At 39.9% G+C, this 9,009-nt stretch overlaps 1 protein-coding gene across 1 annotated transcript in view; it reads left to right on the forward strand.

The window, feature by feature from the left end:
* The window catches only part of Rsrc1 (arginine and serine rich coiled-coil 1), a 337,535-nt gene that overhangs the window by 164,840 nt on the left and 163,686 nt on the right, over positions 1–9,009 (forward strand). The gene's annotated exons all lie outside the window — the stretch shown is intronic.

Raw genomic sequence — 9,009 nt, forward strand, 5'->3', positions numbered from 1 at the left:
GGAAACAGAGAAATCCTAGACCTTTAAAACAGTTCCTAAAAATTACAGATTAATTATTTAAAAAGTAAGAAATAATAACCTAGTTAGAAAATTTGAACTATGTATTTGTTGAGATTAGAAATAAGTAAATAACATTGTCATTATCATCATTAAAAACATTTCTGGAACCTCGTGATTTTTTATCACTTCAAATTGAGAAGATATAGAACATAAGGGCATTAGAATAAAAATGGTAATTGAAATATCACATTCCAGTGTCAGTTGGTAGTTTATTATAAGAATGAACAGCCACCTTAATGCCAAAATGATCTCTTACATTGCTCTTATAAATGATTATCTGTTAAGAAGAATTTTTACTCACTCTGTTCACGTTCTTCAATAAATAATGATGAGTGGGATAGTCCTAGGTTTAAATTCTGTATTTCATACTTGGAGGATCTTGTTTTCAGTGGCACCCTTACACACCATCACATATGGCAGTGACTCTGTGACTTGGGCTGTCAGGAGAGCACCCAAAGTGGGCAGAGGTCTCTAGACTCCCGCTGACCACTTTAACCAAGTGGTTCCAATTTTATTTTGTAGAGTGAACTTGTACACTTTTAAATAAGATTTCAACTGAAGAAAAAGTTTCCCAGCTAAAATTATTTTAAAACTTTTGACAAAGGATAATTGTGTATTAATTATTATTCTCAGTTCTGGACCCTAAGTTAAGGGTTCTTTTTATCTGGGTCATATATATCAAATATATTTCAAAGACAAGCATTTTAGGCCTGAGAGTGAGTTAGCCTACAGTTAGGTAGTAGGAAGCAGGTGGTTTTAATGCTGTTTTATTTAAGTTGTGCAAAAGATTCTGTAACTTGATTTTAGAATGAACCCACTACCTGTGAACCGTTGATATATTTATCTATCTATCTTGCTTTGTGTGTTAGTAAAGGTCAATAAGATTAGTGATATTCTTCATATCTAAGGAGGGTTATGCAAGAAAGAAGTGGGTGAACCCACAGTTATGGCATAAGCATTAGTAAAACCTGCTCTATCTAGGACCAGTGGACTCCTGAGGCTATGTCTCTCCATTCCCATTAAGATGTTTAGAGCCCTTGCCCTTTAGCACTAGTCACCCTTATTTGAATTGGGGTGTAGCCAGATACTCCTCAGAGTATGATGGTAAGAGATGGACTTTCAGGATACATAGTATAGAATTAAAAGGAGAAGCGCAACCCACACAGTTGAATCAAAGCCATTTTCAGCCTTCTTCAGTTTTTGTCTTTTCCATATTACTTACTTGGATTTTCACAGAGAATTGGCATTGTGTTGAGAGAGGGTAAAAGCCAGTGTGAATTTAAATAGGGTAAGAAAAGCGACATGTAGCTTGTTATGCTTGCTACCAGGAAACATACTTGGTTGGCCGGCTTGGCATCCAGTTACATGAGAGCCTGGGAGGAGAAAGCAGGAGCATGGTGGGTGCTCACGACCTCCTGAACCACTTCCGGGCTGGTCTCCTCTGTTCAGTCCTTCACAGTCTTTTAGGACTGTGATTCAGCTTTGGTCCTGCCATTTCTTCCTTTCTCAGTTGCCACCTTTTCTGGGGACTGTCTAGCATGTCGTTCTGCACTGCACCATGTTTTTTTATTTTTACATACACTCCCATAAAGCCTACCTCTGTTTTAAGTTCTAGAGAGAGCTTGAAATCATTGCTCCGTTATCTGTTGACAGTTCTTACTTGATGATTGCAGAATGGAGATTTTTCAACTCTGCTGCTCTCTCCATTTTAGCACCTGGCATGTATTTATTATAAGCAGGGACCCATGGGTTTTTGTCTTATTAGCAGGTTATTGTCACTTCTTTTCCTTATGTATTTTGATGCTCAGACTGTCCCACATTTGTCAGGGAGGCTCCTTTCCAGATGGTGTCTGGTTCTTTTGGCATTCCCTCCCCTCCCCTCCCCTCCACTCCCCTTTTCTCATACAGGTTATTCCAGGCTTATCTTGTACTTTCCCTGTCTCACTCTTGTAACCAGCCATTTCTTTATATTTCTCTGTGTTACATTTTGGGTGTGAGGTGCTCCCCAAAGCTCCAGTTTTGATGCAGGAACGTTCGGAGGTGAAGTGGCTAGATTGTGAGAGCTGGAACCCCCATCAGTCCATCCTACTTTGAATGGACTGACTGGGTGGTTGCTACAGGCAGGCAGGGCAAAGCTGGAGGAGGTGGGTCACTGAGGGTATGCCCTGAAAGGGACCCTCTTCCCTGAGGACACCCTTCCCTCTTCTTGGCCACCATGAACTGAGCTGCTTCCCTCCATCATGACCTTCAGCCATGATGTTCTTCCTCACCTGAGGCCCAGTGCAATGGAGTTGACCGACCATAGACGGAACCTCTGAAACCATGAACCAAAATAAAATTTTCCTCCACTAAAGTTGTTCTTGTCAGGTATTTAGGTCACAGTGATGAAAAACTGACTAACATCCCCTGTTTCAATTTAGAGGGAAACGATATTTGGAAATCAGGCTCTGGGCATTTGATGTTATCATTGTTTCTGGGATTCCATTACCTTCAGGAACTTTCAGTCCCAATTAGGTAGGTAGTAGACTATGGATTGGTTGATAAATTAAAATATATACTTTTAGGAAAGCATGATCTTACTGATACCTTCAATCTGAATCTAAACCACAAAACTCTTCCTGGGCTTTACCTACTTCCCACCTCTGTTTTTCTTCAAAATGAGAACCCTGATTCCTGACAATAGTATAATAGTATAATTCCTTACTTGCTCATTTATATACACTTTAAATGGATTCAGATTTGCCATAGGCATACATTGTGAAAAGTAGCCTACCAGAAGGAGTTTAGGATTTGTGTACAGTTCTCTCCCCCATTGAGTGTAGTAATGTTATTCATCTGAAGCAGAGTTGCATTCATTTCTGTTTGCATTCAGCTTAAGTGGTTTTGTCTCCATTTTTGTTGATTTGATTATATGTTTGAATATGTATATGTACTGCAAACATGCTTCTGTAAGTCAAAATTATACACGAGGGTAGTTTCAGAGAGATGAATCACTCCCTTCCTTTCCAGATTGTTTTTCTCTACCCCTTGTAGGAAGCCAATTTTATTGACTTCTAGTTTCTCCTTTGTACTTTTAAAAATAAACTAAGCATGTTTATGAGTGTGCACATGCATGTTTGTGCCTATGTGTGTATTTCTTTTTTCTTTCTCTTATGAAAAGTAGCATTTTGTATATGCTGTTATGTACTTAACTTTTTGTTTTTGCTTATAAGTGTATCCTAGGAATAACGCCATACTTATTGAATATACCATTGTATTTCTTGGGTCTCTTCTTTATTCAGGGTCTGAGACTTTACTTGCACGCCTGACGCTTTCATAGGTGGTGGCAGAAGGCACGAGATTCCTGGGTCAGTGGTAAAGCACAAAAGTCGATGTGCTTCACAGTCATATAGGTTCCTCTTGACCCCACATCCCATGGAGTGGTGTGTGTAGTCAGTGGGTTGTATGGTAGCTGAGAACTTTGAACTTAGGACTTCTTGAAAGGACTACTATAAAACCTGTCTACATTTGCCCAGAGAAAGACATCTTTGTTATCCTAGTCAAGTAGCAAAACTGCTTTCCAGTCCAGGGGAGCTTCTGTATCTGTCTTCCAGGACTGTGTGCTGTACATACATCTTTGGAAGATGATCCAGAGCAAAAGCTGATGTAGGATGTATGAAACTGTGATGGGGAATTGTCTTAAGAACTGTTGTTGTTGTGGGGTGCGGTGGCACATGCCTGTAAACCCTGAGGTAGGAGGATTGCAAACTCAAAACCAGCCTCAGCAACTTATGGAGGCCCTAAGCAACTTAGTGAGACCCTGTCTCAAAATTATGAATAAAATTAAAAATAGGGCTGGGGGTGTAGATCAGTAGTTAAGCACCCCTGGGTTCAAGCCCCTGTACCAAAAAAGACCCCAAACCTGTTATTCTTGTTTTTTGATTATGAAACTTAAGAAGGTCTGTGCTTTTGTTATGGTTGCTACCTTTTATGTCTTTTATGATTCTCTTGCCCTCCTTATTCCCAATTTACCTTTTAATGGCACCTTTGGACTCCCGCCTTCATTATAGCCAGCCCTCCTTCCTTTCCCTCCCGTTTCTCCTTCTCATGTTCTTACTACTTTGCTAGAACATTCCTATAGTTGCAGTTCCTCTACCCACACTGTCACCTTATTTTAGATCAGCTCTGAGTTAGGTATGTCACATGTTTACCATCACTTTCCTTGCCTATGCTTCCCCTTTTCTCTGCTTTGAGGAAACTCATCTTCTAGTGTGTTCCTCAGCCAAGGCTCTGGGGTGTTGCATTCCCTGAGGTCTGGTATGTTCCAAGCTATTTTCTAGTGTTGTCACTTGGATGACAACTTGGCTGGATATAAAATCCCTGTCTTGCATTTTATTTCTTTGACTTTCTTAAAAATATTTTTCTACTAATGCCTTGTTTATGTATTTTCTCTTGATATCTCTTGTATCAGCCTTCTTTCCTTACCTTTATTGGTAATTTGATTTTTCTTTGTGCTCAGGTATTACTTTTTCAGTCCTGTCAGTTAGTTTTACTAGGATAATTTTGAAACTTGATTGTTTCTGAAGTTGACTTTTTCACAGTACACAGTGAGCTTTCTCATTTCCGGAAGTAATTTTCTTAGATTATATTATTGAATACTAACTCTGTTCCATTGTTTTGTTTTCTTTAGGGACTGTATGTGTATGTGTGTGTGATTTTGCTTGTATTTACTTTCATTCTCAGTTGTTTTCCTAGTTTTACTCAATCTTTTCATTAAAACTTTGAATTTATTTCTCCATTGTCACATTTCTGTTTTTTTATTTTGAATTTCTGATATGATGCTCTTTTTCTGACATTTGTCCAGATGAGCCTTATGCTTTGTGATTTTTTTTTTCTGGGGCAGAATTTTTAGTCTGTGGAATTGTTTGGATTTGAATTCTTTTGGCTTCTTACAGAACTTCGTGTGGGGGATTTTATTTCATTTCATCTTGTCCTGTGGCTGTGGTTCCTGGTTCAAGTTTGCCTCTTCTGCAGTGTGGCCAAGCGCAGCTTCTTCAGCAGATGATAGTGGCTGTAGGGACTGAGGAAGTCGTCGGGGGGTCCCTTAAGCTGCCACCATCTTCTCTCTCTTCTTCACCACTGTGTCCTGTGCCCCTGGCTTCCTGGGAGAAGCAAAACAGTGAAAATGAAGATGCTGATTAATAGCGCCGACCGTCCTGGGCTGCACCGAAGCTCCCTTTACTTTGCAGCCTCCCTGTGGAGCTGCTCCTCTGTTCACACCAGCTGTAGATCCCTGCTCGGTGTTTTGACCTTTTAGTGTCATATTTTCCTTTCTCTGGGAATGAGTTTAGTTTGTGCTTCTGATTATCTGTTGAACTTATTATTACTATTAGGCATGGAGAAGGGCCTTTGAACCTTTTTAGTTTAGAAAGAGAAATTCCTGGAAAACGTTGGAAACTGCCTTTTTGTCATTGTTGTTCTTTTAAATGTGGTGGTCCGAATGGCACCATGTCTGGCTGCCCCACTTAGCAACTCTCCAGCCTTTGGAAACCCCCTTTGCATTGCCTCTGAGTCCCAGGGAGTCCTCCTGCAGGTGTCCAGTGGGGGCTACCACATAGCCAGACCTGCAGCCACTCCAGGGGCTCAGTGCCACGCTGCACTTAAGACTGGGAAAAGTGATTGAGAAGATGCCTGTCAGTGTTTGACTCTGTTTTGTTATCAACTTAAGATGACGGTTTTATTTGGTGAAGAATCGTATACAGGTGAAAGGCCTTGTGATAATGACCTACGCTTCTGCCTGTGAACACGTGGTTGAAAGGAGTAGAGGTGGAAGGTGTTAAGTGATGATGTGCTCCTACCAACTTTAGGATCAGCCATACTCTAAAGTCATGGGAAATCAATTAAGTAGTCCTTGTTATGCCAAAAGATTTTTTTCCCCCTCCATGTTTTTTCTACCATATTTTGTTTTAAAATTCTGGATAATGTGAGTAGTACCTCTTGTTGAACTGCTAAGTGGGTATTAAAACATTTACTTTCTAGAGAGCTTTTAGTGTAGTCCAGATAAAAATGCTTACCATTTTTATTTGCATTTTTTTGAAAAAGTATAGGAGATAGAGTTTTGCCATTTGATTATAACAGAGCCATTATGGTTTTATAAGCAAACTATGCAAATAACGCTATTCTTTCCTCATGGTAGAAGGATTCAGATCAGAAAATAGGAGGTTGAACTACATGAAAAATTGTTACTTTTTTTAGGAAAAGTAATAGTATGGGTTGTTTTGACTTGAAAGAAAGACTGTAGTGCTGTGCCCACTTTGGCAAGGAATGAAATGACTTTCCCTGTCAGGATGGTGTGTCTAAAGCATCTCTTGTTCTCTTTTCTGAAAAGTCAGATGAGGTGGATTGGAGTGGGCGGAGATGGTCACCTAGGTTAGTGCTTTACCCTTGTTAATGTGCATCCAAGACACCTGGAATCCTGTTTAAACCTGAATCTGGAGGAAGACATGAAATTGTGTATTTCAACAAACTCCCAAGTGAAGCTAGGGCTGCTGGTTCAGGGCCACCAGGATGAAAAAATAAACCAAAAGCCATGAGCCATGGAGCAGGTTTCTGGGTCTGGTGAGGAATCCGGAGCTTACCCTCACACTTGATGAGTGTGATTCTGCATCCTATGAATGGTCATTTAGGGTTCACCAGCCTAGTGTCTGGGGTACTCCGCAGATTTGTAGAAGAAAATTCATCATCTTTTTCTGCAAGGAGAGGGAAGGACTTTTCTCCCTGTGTTTTGGGTTCAGATATTAAGTTGTATTCTTTAGGTCTGGGACTGCACACTAGGAATAAGAACTCCTTGTTCAACCTTAGGCAGACAGTTAAAGAAGTAATAATAAACCTTTTGATAAAAAGGTTTATAAGTGTTTACAGCTCTAAGTGGAATTTGCTTTCTAATAATAGTTGAATAGCAAAAGAACTCTGGAGCCATACCTGTGGGTTTGTCTCCCCACAGAGGTCTCGCTTGTGTTTCTTATATTGTGTAACATTTGAGAGTGATGACCTGCTTGTCCTTGTGGTCAGGCAGCACATTCTGGCCATTCTGAGTGTTGAAAAGCAACTGTCATTAATAGCTTGTTTACCCATCAGTGGTTTGTGAGGATATTGTTGCTGCTGGCCAGAAATGGAGGCAGGCCCCTTGCCATTACACACTCTTCAGCATGTGTTCAGTTCTGATAAAAGCCCTGTCTTCTGCGTTAGGTTCTTTTACATAGAACTTACAAATCAAACTGTTTCAGTTCTCAGCCTAATCATTTTATTTAACACAAACATAATAACAGTTGATGTATTATATTGTGCTTGAGGATTCAGTTAACATACAACATGAACTAGAAAATGCAAAAAAACAAAGAGGTTATGAGCCCTATCCTAAACTCTCTTTTTCTGCTGGTTGCATTTTTAATATCTCGATTGTAGTTTTGTGTGTCTCCGCTGTGTTCTGAAAAAATGTTTTTGACAGTTGTCCAAATGAGTTTGAGAACATAGCATCTCAAAATGCCTGACACTACCCTACTCTACAGATTTATTAACACTGGTTTAAAATATTTCTCATCTCATAGCACCACTTAAGGTCTTCAGCACAGCAGATTTCTTTCAGTGTTTGGTTTTTCTCACCTAAGCCAGTATGCACTGAAGGTTTAGGGTAAAAGTGCATATCCAGGGAGACACTTTCCTCAAAATGTGATTGTGAAATGAAAGCAACAGAAGGTTTTCTTCATTCCAGAAGACCAATTCCATAAATTGTTCTCTTTTAATAGGCAAATGTATCCTATGAATATGTGCAAATTGAAATACCACTAGTGTGGATTGGGTGCTGATATCACGTTCTGCCATGATTTCTTAGGCAGTTTCTGGTCAGAAATAGGGCCATTGTTAGCAAGCCATTCTTTTATGTTTTGTACAAGTTTGTTAAAAATTGATTCTATAGTAAATGATTAATAAATATTACTCAGCCATCCAAATAGTATAAACTTGGGCCCCTTCCCTGCTTTTCCCAACCTACCTTCCACCTTCCAAAGAAAGATTATTCTGTTCTGTTTTTAAGACAAAGGTCTCATGAGGAAATAATATCAAGCTAGTGTTAAAACAGGACAAGGGGTCACAGAATTTTCATGATGTCACTAGTGGCCTGAGATTTATGTTTAATATAAATGACATTTCCTTTTATACACATGTGCTTATTTAAACTTTTTTAAAAAGTAAGAAATATTTTAAATGCACTGAAGCGCTCACTCCTGACATCCCATTACTCAAGATCTTCCTGAAACTACTACTGTAGCTGAATATCATATTCTTATATTGTTTCATATTCTGGTTCAGGGCACCATAGGTTCTGCTTTGCTGCAGGGAGTTCCAGGAGGTACCTCCGAGTTCTTTCAGTGTTCTTAGGACCAGCTTCTGGAACTATATAGAGAGAACTGGCAGCAGAGATGATAGGTTGGGTTTCTGTCTCTCGCCTCAGAGCGCTAGGAGTTAGGACAGAAAATGCCTCCACTGTGATGTTGCCTTTAGCCACAGATTCAGAGCGTCAGCATTTGACGGTAGCAGAGGGCTTGCTTATTTGGGGAAGAACACAGCACAAGGAATCCAAAGAGTGTGATAGGACCCTGTAACCTCCAGCTGGGCACACCACTGCTGGTTCACTCTGATCCTCTCCCTTTTCTCATGGGGTTGTTAGAATCCTGTGTGAAGATTTAGTGAAGGATGAGACTTTCTTCAAGTGTATCATTACTACAGTAGAGAAAGAACTTCAGGTCGCTAAAAACAGTACCCTCAGTTTCTGTTTACTCACCGTGGGCCATGAGAAAATAATGTCCTTTGTCTGCTTCTGTCTTCTCCCTTTTAGAAACCTCATTATATGCATTTAAATATCACAATGTAATATGTGTTCCTTGTAATGGGTAAAACAACCTGCAGCATCCT

This window comes from Sciurus carolinensis, chromosome 9, assembly GCF_902686445.1.
Source record: "Sciurus carolinensis chromosome 9, mSciCar1.2, whole genome shotgun sequence".
NCBI classification, from domain to species: Eukaryota; Metazoa; Chordata; class Mammalia; order Rodentia; family Sciuridae; genus Sciurus; species Sciurus carolinensis.